Here is a 21450-nt window from a genome sequence, read left to right as displayed (position 1 = left end):
AACGTCATGGTTAATGTGGTTTTGTGGAATGTTCGTGGTCTTGGTCATCCTGTCAAACGTCAAAAGGTATTATCGCATTTAGCTAAACTTAACACTCAGGTTGCTTTTTTACAGGAAACCCATTGTAATGACAAAGAATCTCTCAAGCTCAAACGCCAATGGGTAAATCAACTTGTTTTTTCTCCTGCTATTGAACGTCATGGTGGTGTTGCTATTTTGTTCCATAAATCTACAAACGCACAGATTGTATCATCAAGTTGTGACTCATTTGGTCGATGGGTAATGGCTGATGTCATTATTAATAAAAGTCAAATTACCTTCTTTAATATATATGGGCCGGTTAAACCAGATCCGGAATTCTGGCAATCTATAAAGTCCAAATGAATGTCGATTTCCAATTCTAATGTTGTTGTTGGTGGAGATTTTAATAATTGGTTAGATCCATTTTCAGACAGACAGTCCAAATGCAAATTTAAACCAGACAAAACCCATAAATCATTTCAATCGGCCATTTCCTCTCGTCCCCTATTTGACTCATGGAAAACATGTAATCCAGATATTTCAGAATTTACTTTTTTTTCACCTGTTCATCATACTAGATCCCGTATTGATTATATTTTAATTTCCAAATCATTGCTACCTTGTCTCCAATCGTCTGACATTGGGTCTATATTTATCTCTGACCATGCTCCTGTTTCCACCTTACTTGACTTATCTATCACCACTTGCAAACAAGGACGATGGCGTTTTAACAATCACCTTTTATCTGATCGTACCTTTGTTTCTGAAGCGACCTCATTTATTAAGGAATTTTTTGTATTCAATGACTCTTTAGATACCTCCTTACACAATAATTGGGATGCTTTTAAAGCATCCTTTAGAGCCTTTACTATTGCCTATTCCTCAAAGAAAAAAAAACAACTGCATGCTAAATATAAAGAGACCCTAACACTTCTTAAAACATTGGAACATACTTACTACTCTTCTAAATCATCATCAGCACTACAAGAATTAATTAAAACTAAGTCCACCCTGAACAAAATAGCTACTACGGATGCATGTAACACTCTCCTTAAGATTAAATCGAAATACCATGGAGGCCAAAATAAAGCAGGAAAAATGTTGGCGAATTATTTAAAAATAAAATCAGAACGTAAGGCTATTGGTCCTATTCCTTCAGAATCAACTAATGCACTCCTCTCATCTGATTCGGATATTGTCTCCACATTTCAATCATACTATAATCTCCTCTGTACGGAAACTACAAAACCTTCTGAAGAGGACTTTGTTTCTTTCTTCCATGATAATCCCAAACCTAAAACTCTGCCAGATATTTTCAAACCACTTGAGGAAGATATTTCTCTTCAAGAATAAATTGATGCTCTTAAATCCTTGAAAAAAGCAAAGGCTCCTGGTCCTGATGGTTTCTCAGTGGAATTATTTTTAGCCTTTTCCCCAATTTTTGCTCCTAAATTATTAGAACTTTTTAATTCTTTTATATCCAATTCTAAAGCCTGTGGCTCTTTTTTGGAAGCCCTTATTATTGTAATCCCTAAACCAGACAAAGATCCCTCTTTTTGTAAAAATGTTCGTCCTATATCATTAATCAATTATGATTGTAAGATTTTTGCTAAAATTTTGGCCTCCCGTTTAGAGAAAGTTATTCCCTATCTAATTAATCCGGATCAAGTTGGTTTCGTTAAAGGACGTCTTGTGCCTGATAATACCAGAATGTTTGCCAATACCCTTGCTCTTAGCAAAAAATATCCTTCTCCATTAGCTTCACTTTCTTTGGATGCAGTAAAGGCCTTCGACCGAGTTAACTGGGATTTTATGATCCACACACTAAAATGTTTTGGATTTGGTCCAAAGTTTATTTCTTTTATCAAATTATTGTACACAAATCCCAAAGCATGCATTTTTGTCAATGGTCTTTTTTCCCCATATTTTTCTCTCCAAAGAGGTACACGTCAAGGTTGCCCCCTTTCTCCTTTGCTTTTTCTGTTATGCCTAGAACCATTCCTGGAACGCATTAGAAGTAATCCTTTTATTACTGGTTTTAATCTAAAATCCCATCATATTAAATTATCTGCCTATGCAGATGATGTTCTTATTTATATGTCCAATCCAGTGTCTTCCTTACCTCCCTTTTTACAGGAAATCTCGTCATTCTCTAATGTCTCAGGCTACAAATTAAATTTCTCTAAGACTGAAATTTTACCCTTAAATCCTTCATGCTATAGACATATGTTTGACTTGACCAACTTTACATGGAGTCCTCAAAAAATTAAGTATTTAGGCACATGGTTTTCCTCTAACATACGGGACACTTTATCCCATAAATTTACTGCCTTATAACTTAAAATCGCCAATTTGTTAAACCTTTGGTCACCTTTATTTTTATCTTGGTGGGGTAGACATGATACAATTAAGATGATGATTGTTCCCCAGGTACTGTTTACTTTGTCTATGTTACCATTTTCAATCCCTAAATACTATTTTACTCAGATTACTTCATTGTGCACTAAATTTCTCTGGAATAACAAACATGCACGTATTGCTATGTCCAAATTATTTCGACCCAAGAATGAGGGGGGTAAGATTTCCTGATTTCACATTATATCACAATGCTTTCTTGATTCGTCAATTTTTTGCTCTGTACAAAGATTATCAGGATTTACCTAAACCTTCCTGGGTCAATGTTGAATGCTCATTGTTAAATGATTTTTCTGTACGGGATATTGTTTACATGACTAACTGTACTTTTATTTCTAAATACCCAATCTCGAAACATTCTCAATTTCTATTGCATACACTTTTCTTTAAGAATTTTGACAAGTACCAATCTTTTCTTGCTTCCTCAATATCGTTTAATAAATATATCAAATTTCGACACAAGTCATTCTACTACAAACAGTGGAAAGAAAAGGGTATATTTTTTGTAAATCAAATGATTGTTAATAATATGGTTGTATCTTTTCACCAGTTGCAAGAGACCTTTCATTTACCTGATTCCTGTATTCAGCAGTATGACACTTTAGCTCCAATACTACAGGGATGTGTACAGAACTTTCTTTCTCATCCAATTCCTTCTTCCTTTACTCCTGACACTCCTCTATGTCATATCTCCTCTGACACTATTCCTAGTGCCTCTCTTATCTACAAAACTTTATCTGTTCCAGTTAATACACAAAATAAATCTAATATTGAACTAGAATGGGAACAGGATCTATCACAAACTCTGTCTGTACATCAATGGGACAAGTTTTGGCAGAAACTCTTCAAGACATCTAAAGCTGCTAATATCACACAATCCTTATATTTTATTTATAATAGAGTTGTTATTACTCCCCTTCTTTTACATAAGTTTAATCATTCTGTCACATCATCTTGCTGGTCGTGTCATACTGCTGAAGGCTCTTTAATACATTTACTGTTTTATTGTCCTAAGGTACATACTTTTTGGAAAACTGTATGGTCAAACTGTCTATTGATTTTCTCTTATAAGATCCCATGTAATATTCAAAATGTTTTTTTGGGTACTTTATCACCTGATTTTGATCTCATTTCTTCTAAATCAATTTTATTTGACTTATTCCTTGCTGTGGCCTTTAAAGTTTTACTAACTTGTTGGAAAGACAAATCTAAATTATCCTTCTTACTTTGGTGGAATTTAATATGTGATGACCATAGGATCGTTTCTATACCACAATCTTCAATCCACCTACAAATCAAATCTGATCTATTATGGTTACCTTTTATTTCTTTTCTGTCATCGTAAGTTTAATCTTTTTCACTCCTTTATCTATATTCTATCTTTTTTTCTTTTTTTTCTTTTTCTTTCTTTCCTTCTCTTCTCCCTTTTCTTTTCCTTCCTTCTTGATCTGTCTTCTTTTTTCTTCTTCATTTCTCCTATTCTTTTTCTATAAAAAGCTAATTTCTTTTTTTTTCTTTTTATATAAAATATTGTAATTATTCTAGTATCTTCGCAGGTTTTGGTATACATTAATGTTATGGGTTATTATATTTTGTAGCTTTTTTTATCTATATAACACTTCTTTTATAGTGATTATTTCTTTACACTTGTATACCTATATCTATATCAAATTGTATTATGCATTTTTGTATTCCTGTGTTATTTATCTTCAATAAAAATTATTTAACTTAAAAAACAACATATAAATAAAAGGCAGTGTCATTTACAATGCCAAAAGCTTAAACTCTCGCAAAAGCGAGACCTGTTGCATTGCAAATGTTTGTTTAATATTGCAGTGCCAAAAAATCAAACTTATATGGGTTTTGGCTAAAACAGGGCCTGACTGGCCATAGCAGGCATTGTGCATTTGCCCGGGAGTCTGAAAGGGTGGGGTTCAGCTTTAAAGTGGTTGGGGCCAGTTTTGTTACTGGGGAGCGATTTTGCAGCGATGCTGCAATATATGCCCTAAGTATAGGGTGTAGAGAACAACGAGAGAGCTAGGGAAAAGGAGAGGTACGTCCGTATCCCCTGAATGTAAAAATAAAAAGGTTGTTTACCTACACACTCGCTAAGGTGTGTGGACCCAGTGTCGGCACAATTGCGGACACTGCAGCGCAAAACCTGTGGAAGGAAACAAGACAGCACAAGAACACATATGAGACTGCCACTTTGGTGCCGTGGATTATAGCAACTATAAAATGCAGTCTTAAGTGCTGTGGTGAAGCAAACCTATTTGCGCTGCAGTGTCCGCAATTGTGCCGACACTGGGTCCACACACCTTAGCGAGTGTGTAGGTAAACAACCTTTTTATTTTTTCATTTATCACGTGGCACTTCGCACTTTGCCACTCACTTACTTCACTGGTCCTGACGAAAGCTCCATATTTCCCCACGAGAGCTGAAACATGTAGACCTACAACACCGACAACTAGTAGATAATAATTTCTTTCGTAGTTGCATCACATACCCTGTTTTTATTTATATCCTGAGCCGCCAGTAATAAATTTCCTAATGGCAAGGACTCTCAGAGATATTTTTAACAATCACTACATCACACTCTTGCACCACACCAGCTCCGCTGTAGCCAGGTGTTGTAGCACAACCGGGGGGCATTCGGCCACCCGGTTGGGACCCCGATGATGAAGCATGACACCAACCAGGTTGGTGTGTGAGGGGTCTTTTAACCTCCCTAGTGGGTTCCCAAACACTGTCTCACAGTGATCGTACCACACAGCATTGGGTTCGCCCACCATTGATAAAACCTAAGTATAGGGTGACCAGGTGTCCCGGATTTTCCAGGACAGTCCTGGTTTCCTCCCAGCTGTCCCGGCAGATTTCATCAGTTCTGGCTCGACTGAAACCAGTGAGAGGCGCTTCGTGGGTGTTCTAAAGCAGTGCTATTAAGCAGCTGTTATGAGAAAGCAATTTAATTAACAGGTAGGATACTGGTTTTAGAAATTACATTTTGTTTATTTTCTTTGTGCTTCTTCTGTGTTTCTATGTTGTTAACAGCTGTCATTCTGCGCAGCTCAGTTGATGTAAAATTGTAGTCCTTCTATTTTTCAAAAATGTCCTGGTTTTTGGTTCTCAATATCTGGTCACCCTACAGTAGCTAAAGCAGCAGTCCTGAGGGTCGATTTTGTTAAGTAGCATTGCTTCACAAGTGCACCACATTGCCCCCCTCTCAGCCCTCTCCCCTGTGAAATGGCACTTTTCGGGGGGTGGGAGGGGGTGGGGCGGTCCAATAAATTGCCATGGCTGCTCTGGGTTCCCTGTCCCGCCCTGATTAAAACTAGCCACGTTCACAAAGCCCTGTGGGTGTTCAGCCACAGGGCTGGCACCTGTTTGCAGCAACCCACCCCAGATACTCAGGCACCTCCCCCTTCCCTATTTTACATTTTTACAATCACGGGAAGGTAGCACACCTGCTCAGGCTCACTGGAGTCCAGTGGGTCATGGCAGCTCCCTCAGGACACCCGTGTGATCGTGTAAACCCCCCCCCCAAATACATTTTTAAAATTTGGCACCAGTCCCACAGAGCTCAGGGGGTGAGGGTACCCTACCCCTCACCCTTATACCTTATTTTAAAAACAAAATCATGGCAGGGGAACTGAGTCAAGATATACGCAACACACATGATACAGACAATTTTTTTTTTATTTAATTGCAACCAACTGCCTAAGAAGGGCAAGGCTAAAGTTGCACAGGCCGGGCATGCACAAGTTTCTGTCTGGATAATGTCAGTGGGATCTGTCTTAGCCCCTTCACAAAAGGATGCGCCTCATGAATAAGGAGCATCTCCCCTGGTAGATTTAAGAAGTCCGCTTCTCTGTGTAAAAAGATCCGACCCGGTTCAGCAGAATTCTGTCAAAAATAGTGGACAAGAGATATGCTTGGTTACAGTGTTTACGTATTTTCACGTGCTACTTAGGACCAATCAGTACTTTTTGTAACCACAGTCATATATGTGGCTGTGTATGCTGGATTATTGAAAATCAAATAAAGCTGGTTAAAAATGACTAAGGAGCTTCATTTCAGAATCAAAAGAGAAGAGTCCATCACAAGCTACAATTTCCTTCTCCTCCATCATTTGTCTGAGCTGGCCCATCGACGGTGCTCCAAGGATCTCACAAGTACTGTACCAGAGTGGGCGATTATGAAGCCACAGGCATTTGATGGAGGCCTGCACGAATAGCAACTGGCAGAGCAGAAACAACTTCAAATGCCTGCACATGTGCATTAGAAACAGAAGGAGTCCTACCGGCAAGGCAGCAGAAGCAGGCAAGACTATAAGAGGAGAAGCAGAATGATATTTCGAACAGTATTAAAAACGCATAGCTATATTCCTTTACGTGCACCCAACCATGGAGAGGGCGAGGCTTGCTTCTTTGGGTGAAATGAGATGCTGCTTAGGTCAGTCACCTATTGAACTGAATTTGAGAGGGCAGATGTCAAGGCAGAATGATCTGCACAAGGAGGAAGGTATGATTCACAGAATAAATCAGTTGGCAAAACATCTACAGTCCCCAGATTGCAGGTGACTGACGTCATCTACCCGCAGACCATCTTACATTACATACTGCAGCAGTAAACAGAAATGGTTTTTTCGCCCTCTCAGGACATTATGCTTACCTTGCACAGGGGAATATACCCAAGAAAATACCAGTAGTGCCACTCAGCACTCTTCATGAAGCTTAGAAAATCACCATATATAGGTGATATTTGAATAGCACTGATGTAGCCAAAAGGCAACTGAGTGCTGTACAGGGTCAAAGACAGGCAATCAGCTGCAAGTGTACTGTTACTGCACTGCGATGCAGTGCTCTTTAAAGAGGTGCGTCTTCACCTCTTTCCTAAAGGGGAGCAGCGTTGGGGCAGTCCTGGTGGATGCAGGGTGCATAGATGGAAAAGGCCTAATGTTTTTTTTAATACTTCTTAGTCCCTAGTCTAATTGTGTTGATGAAGACAGATGCAGGAGCTGCCCAGAAGCAAAAAATAAAGAAATATGCATAAAGGAAAAATCAGGATAAACATTTTGGTAATGTGTCCATCCTTGTGCCCCACCCTAAAAGAGTACGAGTTTGTAAAAAAGGGAGGACATTTATTTACAGAGATGTCTATTTTCAGCAGTGATCCACTCTTATGAGATTAGAACTCTGATAAGGAAAACGAAGGGAGTGATAGCTGTACCAGGACGAAATTTGAATTCTATTGTCAACATTTGCAGAATTTATGACCTTCACAAAGGTTTAAATTATAAGATTTTATGTAGTTTTCACACACAGACGAATGATTTGTGCAAAAAAATTTATCAACCATAGACATTTTTTTGCTTGAACTGGCCTCGTGTTGATACCATGCCTAACGTTTTTACACAAAGTTTGCCCGTGCATGGAAAAGTTGATGCAAATACCTTCAAACCACATATAACCAAAAGTATAATTTCCTGAAATTTCCATGGAACTTTGAGAACTTTCTTTGGGGAAAAAAAGCATGTTAACCCCGGCCATTGTAACACTGCATGAATGCAATATGACCACTCTTTTTTTTCCTTGTCGTGTGTGCAATTTCAGACATTGTTGTCATTGGTGCTGTTATTTGGCATTTGTGTCTCATTATTCCTCACATTTAGTCGAGTTGTTCAACTTTAAATTGCTTAAAGACTGATATGCTATAAATTAATGTAAAGAGAAAATATACTATTCTTCTCAATTGTCCAGAAGCTTGAATCCGACATCCAAGGCTATCCTAGGAATATTATAATACATTAACAGTTAAATCGCAGAAGGGATACATTAATAGTCAAGAGCAGAAGATACCTGACCAGTACAGGGAAGGATTAAAAGAACAGAGGGGCATATCAGCAACGAGGCGATATAAAATTATCGCCGCTTTTGCGCCCGTTTTCAGGCGAAAAGCCGCGATAATTTTATCGCCTGATTAGCAACGTCACGCTATCGTGTGAAACCTTGCATTAGCGCCCGGATTCTTAACGCCCAGCTTTGCATCTCTAATGAGATGCAAAGAGGGTGTTCCTGACCTGACATGACTGGAGAAATGTCGCTGAGCGACATTTCTCCTATCATCAAGCCCCACGCTATAAAGCATAGCGGCAAGAAAAGTAGCGATAACCCCTGTTATCGCTACTTTCCTTACGCCTGCTTCAAGACTGACTTAGCCATGATATCCTATGGAAGGTGGATATCATGGCTAAGTTTGTCTTGCCCTATCATCAAGTTAACGCCAAATTTTGTGAGATTATCGCTGGGTTTCCAGAGATAATCTCACGTTTGGCAGTTAGCGCTTGGAATGTTATCGCTTTTGAGATAAGCGTTGCTAATAGCACGCTCTCTCAGCGATAAAAATCCACGCTAGCTGGCGATAGTTATCCTAGCGCTAAGTGCGCTTAGCGATAATTATCGCCGGTTGTTGCTGATATGCCCCCAAGTGTTTGATTTAATTGTATTAAACAGAGAGGTCGTGGAAGTGGAAATTCCAGTGGTTAAAGCACCACACTGGGAGCTGACTTCGGGTTGGGGGGCCCCGTTTTTGTAAGTATATTATCGTTTTAAAATCACCTGCTGTCGCGTTCCTGGGCTCCAGCAATTTTCAGGTAACAATAAGAATGTCAAGATAACTCCTGTGATTAATGTTCTTCCTGGAGAGAGATTGGAGTTTTGTTTAATGGAAGTTTTGACTCATCCTAAGGTAGCGCAGAGGGATAATATTCCTGTTGCAAAGAACGTGTAGCACGCAGATCACAAATAGCATATAATATACATTGGTCAATGGGTAACTGCTTTTGTCATAGAGATCATTTTGTTAATTGCAGTTTATAAGTAAAAAATATAGACCAGTGAGATACCAACTGTCAAAGAGATGCATGCAAACTGCAAGGTAAAGATTAGAGCGTTATGATTTATTTTCCTCAGTTTTTCATTATCTCAATGTTGCAAAAAGGGTTTATTTGTGTAGAAATCAATTCTTATTATCAAAGAGAACCCCCAACCATGGTGTTACGTTTTAAATTCTGAGTGTGTGCTCCTCCAGATAAAGCTCTCTTACTGCCTACCAGTGTGGATAACATGTGACTCTTACACCCTGCAGTCCTCTATCTTATGTAACATTTCCTATACACCGATTTACACATGTATGATTGATTGTCTGTGTGTAATGTGTATGTGATGTAAAGTGCTCTGACACCCTACTCTGGTATGATTGGTGCTAACAAACTAATTAAATGCATCTGAGAGAGAGTGGTTATGAAGACTTGAGGGGCGCTGTTAAAGGGTGGTAGTGAGGGAATCCGTGGTGGAGGTGGTCATTGGGGCATGCCGAAAAACATTGTCGCACCTGGCAGAACCAGCGCCAATGCCGGCCCTCCATGGCACAAACATGTCACATCATTTTCCAGCTCACTATAAAACATACTTTATGTTTGTGTTTTCTCAATACTCTGGAAATACCACTTCATGTAGAATGTTGAGATTCTTTCTGTTTTATATGTGTCCTAACAAATCCTGTCAGGAAGAACGTGTCAGCACTATATTTTTATTGTTATGCTAGATCTGCCAATTTCTTCTGTGTTGCAGTGAAGCAATTCCATTTAACTGAGCAAAGACATTTCTTTTTTTATTGATAGTGCACATAACTTTTTATGTTAAGAAAAACATCTCTATAAGAGAGATAGACTGCAACTTCATCTAGATCAAAACTTGCTGTCCGTTTTCCCTGCCTTCACAGGAATGGCAGTAGAAGTTGCTGGTTGAAAAGAGACAGGCTGTTTCGGAAAAATATGCCATCCCGTCAAGCAGAAGACATTTGCTTTCTGGTTTTCAAAGATGCATTCCTACAGTCCTAGGATTCAAAACTAACGGCCTTGTCTTTTTATGGGTTCATGTTGTGAAAGTGACGTTTATTTATGTGTGTATAAGTTAGCATAACAAGCAGCGTCGGGTCCTCCACTATGACGGAGGAGCATCTCCCCCCCGCCAGCAGCCCAAAAAGTGAAAAATAAAACGATAATAAACCCTTGTTTATTATTGTTTTAGTTTTGCTCTTAGAGCCGAGGCTTGGGGGCAGGGCCAGGGGGATGACAGGCACTAGTGTTTACACTATTTTCATTTCACATGGCTGTTTGGCCCGGCAGTCTCAGAACCAGCTGCGTTGCGGGGTTGGAGAGAGCAGGCGCAGGCTCCCAGTCTAACTGGGGGCGCAAATGAAAGGAGCTCAAGCCAATCCTGATGCTGCTCTCATGCTGCCAGCCATTATGTACTAATGGGGTGACCCATACTAGTCCACGGATCTGGGTAATGATCGGTATCGAAAACTATGGTCCTAGACTATTTCTATTAGGAAGGTATTCATTAAGTCAAAATCTATATACAAGGTACACATAGAAATCAAGTTGCATCATAAATGTACCCCAGTTATTTCTAAATCTAATTAAGTATATCCTCAAAATGACACACAAAGCACCATAAATAGCTCAAATAGTAACTGTTTAATTTCACAGTTATTATAACAGATCACTGTAGACAATGCTTCAAAAACAGAAAGAGGGTTGCTCCAGGGGGAGTGTGAAGAAGGAGAGTGTTCATGAGAATAGAACAGATATATAGGGAGGGAAATCAGAGAATACATTTGAACAATCGATTTCATATAGTAATGTCCTTAGTAAACTGGTCATGGTTTAAAGTAGCACCAGTCTTACAATGGGGCCTGTCTTCCATAGATTTACAAGTTATTATACTGAAAATAAGTCTTTATTCTGAAACAGTACAAAGAGTGTTGAGGAAACAAACCAATATGTGTCTCGACTGAGCATGCAGTTGATGAAACCCTTTATATAGGTTTCATTTTGGGAAAAAAACAGCTACATTCAGTTAACTTATCATATCTCTATGCAGTGGTGCTGGATGTATTTCCAGTTCAATAGCAATGTTTGGCACCCACATGTCCAAGCATATGTGATGCATATCTTGTCAGCTTCTAGTTTGGAAAAAACACAATTGGAGATACCCACAGTGCTGATACTGATACTGGTTCAATAATATCTTGATCAAGAAGGCTTTGCAATTTTCCTCTACATTCTTCTGAACATGTATCAGGACTCTCCTGTATTCTGAGCCACTAGTCAAACTGCTTCATTGATGTGCAGTGTTATGTGTGAATTATTCAATATTCCCAACCCTTGAAATAGTTGTGGTAATTATTGTTTCATCTAATGCTCCTATTAAATGTCATGGCAACCAAATTTGTTCAATAACATTGCTTAACAAATAAGGACCTGGTATTTCTCTTCGGAGCTAGACTGCACATCCAATCAGTGGGTAGTGTCTTCACTGGGTGCACTGCTTTCCTGATACCACTTTCTCTCCTCTTTTACCCATTTCGTATGTGATATTTCAGTCAGTTAACTCAGCATTATGCTTATTATTTGTTTTTCATAGTTTTTAATTTAACCATCGAAGTTCTTCATCCTGCAAGGAGATTTGTAACGTCTATGGCTTTAATCTCCCTAGACTGTGATAGCTTCTAGTTGGCACCGTTTTAACACACATTCCACTTATGTGATTAAATCATGGCTTCAGGAAGTAGTTGCCTTCACCTCAGGCAGTCCAAGTTCTGGCTCCAAAAGGTAACTCAGCAACCAACTTTGAGCACCCACTATCTTTATTAGTAGATCTCTTGCTTGTTTGTTACTGTATACTTTGCTTGTGGCTCGGAGATAGTGTTTAAACCTATGTCTCCATTTCTCCTCTCTTGTTCCTAACAGTTGGGTATCAGACATGTCAATACAGAGTGGTGTCTGAATATGGTACATGATATATTTTCCTTGTCATTCTGCTTTTTATTTGAACGCTGTGGTATTTGATTTGCTTAAGATGAATGGTGCTACATCTGTTGCTCGGATTTGAATTTAACTTAAAAAAAATGAAAAAACAAGAGGCATTTGGCAAAAAGGGAACACGTGGTTTATTTAAGCACAGCAACTGGGATAGTATCGACAGAGTACCATCTGAAGAAAGTCTCTCATTGTACAGAAATTTTGGCGGACCATTTATAACCTACATGATGTACAATACACTGATCTGGCATTCTTAGTCTAGTCATAAACAAAAAGTCCAACCATCTGAAAAGGGGGACACAGGTGGCTCCAGAAGTCCAGAGTGGGGAGCACGTGATCACTACATGTGGTGTTCATGCGGTCTCCAAATTAGTTTATTTTTTACTAACTGTATGTGACATCTATCTTTGTGGTATTTTGGGAACGCATGCCTTTGGTCAAACGTGTTTTATTGGGGCCAATTTACTCAGACCTGTTTGTGGTATAACTGCCTATCCGTGGGATCGATCAGGGTTTTCCCTGGGTGCACGTTTGTCTTTGCTCTAGGTGTAACCCCACCTGTAACCTATCAATCGGTAGGCATGGGATTGGGTTGCAGGGCCTGTCTGACCAGTATCTTTGACTCGGGGTTGATGTGGAGGTCACCTTGGGTGAATCTGACAGCAATGATATGAGTTCACTAAATTGTGTACAAATAACTTGGCGGCCATTGAGCATTTTTACCGACATCCTCAGTATTGTGCATACAGTTGTCATAGCATATATTGATATTGTCTTTACTGATATTACCATTGTTATGCATGCATAGATTATGGCATACATTGACATTGTTTCTACTGTTATCAACATAGTTATGCGTGCATAGGTTATGACATACATTGTCATTGTTTCTACTGGTATCAAAATGGTTGTGCACGCTCATTTTATGACGTGCATCGACATTGCATTTATTGGTATTGGCGTGGTCTGGCCTACATATATCATGGTGTATAATGACAGTGCATTAACAAATATTAACATTCCCCCCTCTAATGAATTTCCAACTACTTCATCCCACCCATATGCCATGACAGTTACATTGTTTGAGACTATGTGTGTTGCTGTAGTGTCTGTTATTCTTTTCCTAGCTATTTGCATACTACCTAATTTGAGGACTATGTTTTTACAGCAGAAAACCCCATTTGTAGAAACCACATAACAGTAGTACACCAATGAAAACTGGAGGTAGTGACGTGAATAGTTTGGACACAAATAGGGGGATCCAAGAAAATGTTTACGGAACCAGTCCAGCTCAGGGGCATCTCCCTCCTTCTTCATGTCAGCTTGTAGATGATGCAGTGCTTGAATAGCATGAGTGAGAATCCAGTTTTCAAGATCATTTCCAGGGAAAAAAGAACAACAGGAAGCACAAATCTTGGCACACACCCTACCCCCACTGTGATCATCTAGCCCATAGCGTACCAATGTTGCATCACCATAGGGTGGATGGCTCTCACTTCTTCTTTGATAGCGTTTAGGTCGATCTCAGTGTCGTCAATCATTTTCAACATTTCCCAACTGGTTATTTGTAACCACTGGGCATTAACATTCATCTGCACAGTGACAAAGGGCACGGACCCTCCTGCGTTTATTTGAGTCTCTGAAAACAGTCCAAATTTTTGCAGAATGTCCTTGTACTGAGCCCAGCCAAAATAATCAGCAGTTCTTCTTCAAGCCAGGTGCAACAGAGTTGTTTTCTCCTGTAGCGGCTGTTGGGACAACTCAGACACACCTTCACCAGGAATGACCAGTGTTGGGGTATATATGGTCACAAGGGTACAGAGGCCCCACCATCCGGGGATGAGCTGGGTGTAGGCAAGCTCACCACATTGCCAGTAAAAATCTATCAATGTGGAGGTGCCCCATTGGAGATCCGGTATATGTAGTACTACTACACAGTACTCATTTAAACCAAGCAATATGGTTCCTTTACCTCTGAAACACAAGGAATACAGTGTAAGTTTCCGTACAATTAGGGTTTGTCTCTTCCACTCCCTATTAATCTCGGCATCCAAAATTTCCTGGCATGAGGCGTCTATAATGGCATTTGACCCCCTCCATTGAGACCTATTTTCCCTAGCATAATCAAGGTGAGCGGCCCTTCACTGGAATTCCATGTCCGGAACTCACTTGTCATAAAAAAAGTGGGCCCCAAATATGTTAAGGGGATCCAATGGACCGCAGAGGGATGCAGGAGCAGACCCATTCGTGCACTGGTGCGGGGGTCTTGCTACCTCCAAGAACCTCTTTTCCATGAAGTCCTAGGGCCAAACAGTGTCTTTCCCTATAGTGCCCCTTCTGATTATCCTGTCTACCTCGGTTTGGATGTCACTAGGTTTGGTAAAACAGTACAGTGCTGTGAGGTTGGTCTTGTACCGGGTGATGTTTACTATTGATCTTTGGGGTTTTCCCCTATTTGGCTGAATCTTGGTCCCGATCCTGCATAGGGACATGTGGGTGAGGCGTTTGCTTTTTTGGGACTATCTCTTGGGATAAGTAAAGCCTGTCTGCGCCTATGGAGTAGGGCATCAGTGAACAAATGTAACAGGACCTGTTTGTGGTTGGAGTGCCCACGGCAGCCATATGTTGATACCAGGTGTTGTGTAGGAGTGCGCTGTGTAGTGGGAAAGGAATGCTAGCGTTTAGTTCAGAATAGGTATAAGTGAGGTGAGAGAGGTCCCTGCACATGTGTTGCAAGAAAGTTGAAGTAAATTTCATGAGACTAGGCACATTTCTGTCTCCAGAGTGACACAAGAGCACCCAGGCTAAGCAGAGCATTTACAAGAATAGATAAATACATAACTTAAAAAACATCTGTAGGCTGTGGGATGGTCTTCAGGGGCGATGTCAGTTGTCTGGGCACCCAGAGGTGACTTGTTTCGGTGTGGTGCATAAAGGGTCTTTTTATACAAAAGTTTGTTCTAAACTCAATTTGTAGTCTGTGTTCTTTAGCGATTGGCCTTGTTGAAGTCCTTTTGGAAGCTTTGGTCGAAGGAATGGCGGACCGCTGCAATTTTGGTGCATGTGTGGCTCAATCGCAGACCTGTAGAATAAGAGCTGTTGGTTGTAGGTTAGCTTGGAGAAACACATAGTTAGGCAGTTTTTCAGACAGTTCCTCCATTTACTTTTCACCGATATACTCTATGGCTCCACTGTGAGTGATGTTTTCTAGTGGGGTACTTTTTCATAAAGCTAACTGCTCAATACCAAAGATTTATTAACAACGTTATATAGTTTGTAAAGGCTGGAGTAATTTGATCATTTTCACTCTTTACTCTACAATAGTCTAACTTTAACACTGGTCCGAGCGTTATCTCAATTTAGTTTTTTTTACGAGTCAGATACATATATAAAAATGTGTAATGCTGCAGGCCAAAGCAAGATGGGTACAAGATATACAAGAATGTTAATAACACAATGTTTCTGTTATTTAGAAAATTGCCCTGAAGAAGGTGAACGAATACCAACTCACTGAAACGCAGCGTCGACTTTTGTTTTCTTGTGCTATATATGACTATAAATTGTATTTTAATATGAAATGTTTTTAACTTTATTTGTACATTTATACGGAATACATTTTATATGTCCCATTTAGTTTGTCATTAGCTTTTCATATGGGTACTGACTCTTGTGATTGAAGATTGTATGATTGTATGTATTTTTTACTCTAATTTAAGTTACAGTATTGTGTAATGCCCATAATCCAAATCAGTTGACACATTGATTAGAGACCTTTGTTTTCTGTGTGTACTCACCCTGTCCCTTTTCTACACATAAGGGTATCTCCCCTGTTTTTTAAATATCCTGGTACTATTCCATTCTGAATGTGGTATATTTTCAGGCAGCGCCGGTTAGCCATGTGGCCCATTATGTGGCAACAGAGGCATTCTATGAGGCGGGGTTGTATCCAGCTTTCCTGACCTCGGCTGCTAGGACTGGGTGGATATCCCTTGGGATCTGGAGGTGGAGCTCCTGTAACGACTGGTGCTATCTGAATGTTGCGGCCAATGTGGCCCCCTCTAGGGTGGTCTTTTTCAGATTTACTTGGACCAACGTGACAGTGTCTCTCTGGGCCTGCTCTTGCTTTTCCCTGTCCTTCTCCTGTCTTTTCCTCTAATAGTGTACTATGTAGGCCTGTATTTCTCGCCAAGGTTTGGTTGGTTTTGATGTCCTCTATAGCTAAGTTTATACCCACAGTGCTTTTCTCACAGCATAAGCTTCACTTTCCTACCCCGTCCATCAATAGAGGCAGTTTGTTCCTGAGCCCTTCTTTGTCCATTTGTGCCCAACGCCCATAAATGGTCCCTGCTATACCTTTCTGTAGTAGCGGACATATTCTAGCAAGGATCGGCCCCATAATTTTCTCTCAAACATATGTCTCCCATCATCTCAGGTATACCTGCATGTAGGGCCAGTTCCGTTGTGGATCTCCCCCTACATGCCGGATGCAGTCTTCCGTGACGGCGATGTCTTCTGTCTTGAAGCTGCCTCCTCCAGCCAGGGGCTATCAGACTGGCCCTTTCTTTCGGTGCAGTAGACCAGTAGATGGCAAAAAGGTCATGCGAAGGCCTCGCCTTCTTCTCTGGCTACAATCTCTCTCGGGGTCACTTTGGCTGACCAGCAAGTTCATGGGGAGCGACAAGTGCCCTCGTCATCACTCTCCTCATGCCTGAACAAAGGTGCCATTTGGCTCCTCCTTTGTCTTAATTGTGTTTAAGTTAGGCTCTCCTGGTTTATTATCTCTTGGTCAGCCACTCTTCTATGCTGATGACCAGGTGGAGTGTGTGTTTTGGTTAATGGACTTTCTCCTGACTCCTTTGTGTGCTCATCCTCAAGTGGAATTGAGGCACTAGCTCTGGTTTCCTCCGGGTCAGGGTAAGTTGTCCTCTCTTCCTGTTAGGCTTCCCAGGTGAGAGCTCTTTCTCTCCCTAACCTTAGCTCACGCCTCTCCTCTAACTCCCACCTGGTCTGCCTCCTCCGCTTGGTGCTGTGTGCTGTTCTTCTAGGTAGAGTGTTGACCTCAAGCTCACTCCCTGATGCTTCTTCCGCAGCCTGGACATACCCTGGGGACATATTTCCTATGGCTCCCCCTCAGTGTCGAACCTCAGCGGGGTGGGACCCCTATCTTTCCCTCCACTAATGGTATCCTCATCCAGAACTGCTATGAACTTCCTTCTAATTCTAGGGCATTAGGAGGGGTGGCTAGTTATATGTGCTCCTCTACTAGTTGGTGCTTGATGGGCCGTGACCAATGGATGAGGGGTTTAACTTCAAGGGAACCTGGCACCAGCATGGGAGGTGGCCAGCTCCGTCTGGGTTGGTTGGCCTGGTGGTCTCCCTACCCCGGGTCTGGTGTCTTGCTGCTTATTGGGCAGTTCACCAACCCCCTCAATCGGTGAGTTGGTGTAACCCAGGGCAGGTGTGGCTGGGATGGCAAGCATCAGAGAGAGCATTTCCATGCCGGTATATGGTGGGTGAGTTGCAGATGCCTAAATTGCGGGCTCAGGGCTAGTCTTGTAGGACTGGAATACCTCGAAGATGGCCCATAGTTCAAGTAGGGCTTCTCGTTTAGCCCTCTTCTGCCCGCATACCTGGTCTGTATATGTGTCTTTGCATGTTCTATGATGTTGGTATCGAATGTTTCCCCCTCAGGCTAGGGGACTGCGTTGGCCTTGGTATTGCTGTGCCACTTACAACAGTGTTTCTCTAGTTTCCGAGCCTGTGTGGGGAAACTAGTTTGCATGTGGTCTAGTACAGTCTCCATGATGGATTAGGGAACGTTTGTTTTTTTGGAGATTTGAAATAATTACATTTTCTACTGATTGTGGGAAAGCTATGTGCATGGGATTCTGCCGAAAACAATTGACTGGTGATGAGCTCTACAAAAATGGATGCATCAAAAACGTTTAACAATTTGATAAAAGACAAATACTATGAAATAATAACAACTTGCAGCAGAGTGCAATGGTTGGTTCAGAACAGTACAAGTTGATTTTTAGCAGTGAAATAGCAAATATAGAATTCTGCTTTGTGGAATAATATTTATAATTTCATAAATGCAGAAACTCACTAACTTGGTATTAAATTTAGACATAAAGCACAATTGGAAAGTTTTAACAGCACCACAACACCAATAATGCATAAATGGAACATTTTAAAGAAACTGGAAGAGAAAAGGTTGACAGAAAAATCATTATTCTGTCAAAAACCCTTAGCCCCCTCCTAGCACTTCCAGCCCGAGGAGAGGGAATGCTCTGTGTAATACAAGAAGCTAAGTGAGCCCAATAGTCTGTCAATATCAGCTTGATGGACAAAAACAGCAACAATTTGTGTGTTGAAAAAAAGGAATAACCTGACAATGATCAGCCCTCTGTGGCCAGACATAAGCAACCCGTTATTCACCAAGGTCAGAATTTTTCCCTAACGTCCGAATTACACCTTATATCACACCGATGGCTACTGCGTACCTTTTGCCTAATGCCCAGTGGTCCAAGCAAAAAAATCAACCTTTTCACTTCTTTTAGATACCATCAGTGTTAAGAAATCGACAATCCCTAAGAAAACTCCTTTAGCTAAAAAATAAGATCAAGATGGTGACCCTATATAACACAACAAGGGCCTAAGTGCACCAGTTGTGTCACACTCAATGATTCAAGCGAAATAAATAAGACTCTCTGTGTATCCCGCAGTGGCCCAAGTAAAATAAATAAGTGGCCTTATATAATACACCAAGGACCCGGGTGTACCAGTTGTGTAACGCTCAATGGTTCAAGTGAAAAAACTGTAGCTACCTTCATCCTCTCTAGTATGCTAACTAGGGAAAAGTGATCAATTCACTTGTCCTAGTTTGCTACACACCACATGCTGGGACTAAGGATCAGATGAAGTCTCTTACCCTGTGATGTCAGCCTCTGGACAGACCTTCGCCCCGTGGATTCAGCAGAACTTCTAATCAATTATGGCGTCTGCTCATCAATCTCATTGTCACATGATTGTTTGTAGCTAGCAGTTCGTCTTTGTTTATACCTCACAGACAGCCACACAATAGAATGAATCGGGGTGCCTAGATAGGCCATCAACTGTCAGGATGGAGTGGTGGAGCTGAGCACAGCCCCGCTTGCAACTGAATTGGCTGTGCCCTGCCTTCACACAAAGGACCTGTCACTACTGCATTGTTCATGCAGCCAGCTTGGACCCAGGGCGGGGGAGGCAAGAAACCTCAAGAACTTCAAGGGGAATTCTCTGGAAACTTCTCCTACTTAAAAGAAGACACGAGGGATACATATTAGACTCTCAGACCCAACTCTTCAGTACACTCGTGGACCTGTGGATACTACAGAAATAGGACTGTTGTGCTGCTTTGCTGCTTTAGGTGCACTACCCATTTCTGATGTGATATTTCAGTGAATTAACACAACATATTCTTTAGATTCTCTTTTTCACTAGTATGCTTATTATTTGGTTTTCAGAACTTGTAATTTAACCATTGATGTTCTTAATCTTGCAAGGAGATTTTTAATGTCTAGTTTTTTCCTCCTGAGACTGTGATAGCTTCTCATGTGCACCCTTTTATCACACATTCCACTTGTGTGATTAAATTGTGACTTCAGAAAGTAGTTGCCTTTACCTCAGAAAGTCTAAGTTCTGGCTTCAAAAGTTAACTCAGCATCCAACTTTGAACACCCACTATCTTTATTAGTAGAACTCTTGCTTGTTTGTCACTGTATCTTTTGCTTGTGGCTTTGAGATATTGCTGAAATCCATGTCTCCATTTCTCATCTATTGTACCTAACATTTGGGTATCAGACGTCAATTTGGAGCGGCTTCTAAATATGGTACTTGACATATTTTTCCTGTCATTCTGCTTTGTATTTGAATGTTGTGGTATTTGATTTCCTGCCCCACTTGCAACTTAAGGGGCTGTGCCCTACCATCACACAAAGGCCTCGTCAGCACTGCATTGTTCATACACTGAGCGGGGCGGGGGAGACAGGAGTTTCAAGAACTTCAAACGGAATTCTCTAGAAGCTTCTCCTACTTCAAAGAAGGCTCTAGGTATTAATATTGGACTCTCAGACCTAACTCTTCATTACATTCCTCTACCTGTGGATATTACAGCCAAAGGGCTGATGTGCTGCTTTGCTGCCAGAAGTACTGCCTCTTTGCTACCCTGCTACCCTTCTTGCTGAGAAGGGAGACTGGACCTGTACTCTTCATCCTAGGCAGAAGTGACTCCAAGGGTCAACTGACTGACCTCCTGTTCTGTTCTACAGGGACGTAACAGGCTCCAGAGACTCCCTGCAACTGTCCAGTTGATCTGCTGCCTGGATGTGCTGCCTGGGCCTGAAACTGGGCCTGCCTAAGCTCTGATGGCCTCTGCTCTACTGAGTTCTTGACCCGAAATAGGTGCCCCTGGGATCCTGGACCCTTGGTGTGGCATCACTTAAGCTCCTCTCCAAAGAAAATGTGAAATCCGGACGTTTTGGGCTCCTTGTGAATGTGCTCGTTCATGCCAAGATCGTGGCGTCTGCACCAAAGATTCTTCTCACCACAGTGACCTCCAGCGACACCAGGCAATACTAGATCCATGCTTCTCGCTACAGCATTGAAAGCTCGCGGTGACCGCCAACGCAAAGCTCTAGCAACAAGAATCCATTGCGCCTTATAGGATCGTGACACTTCAGCGATGACTGAGTACGACGCCTTGCCTGCTCTTTGCACTACATCAATGACCATCCACAATGCTCTCCTCGCTCCTTGTGGGCCCTTCTACCATACACTTAACACTTTGCTCTGAACTTTGAAGGTGACTGTTTCAGCATTCCCTGTATCCAGCCTGTTGGACTTGGCCCTTTTCCCTGATTTTTGTGTGCTTTTATGGGAAACAACCTGTTATGTGAAATGCTATGCAATGGTGTACTCACCTGTATCTCCCCCATGGTAGAGAAAGGTATAGGCCATGTGTGGTGTGAGATGCCATAAGACGTGCTGTGCAATGGCGTGCGCAGACTGAGTTTCACAATTCATTTTTAAAATGGATGCCATGGCTGTGTGGTTGTGCCGCCTGACTGAGCTGGGTTACCAGT

Source organism: Triturus cristatus, chromosome 6 (assembly GCF_964204655.1).
Source record: "Triturus cristatus chromosome 6, aTriCri1.1, whole genome shotgun sequence".
Lineage (NCBI taxonomy): Eukaryota > Metazoa > Chordata > Amphibia > Caudata > Salamandridae > Triturus > Triturus cristatus.
This window is presented reverse-complemented; position numbering follows the sequence as displayed.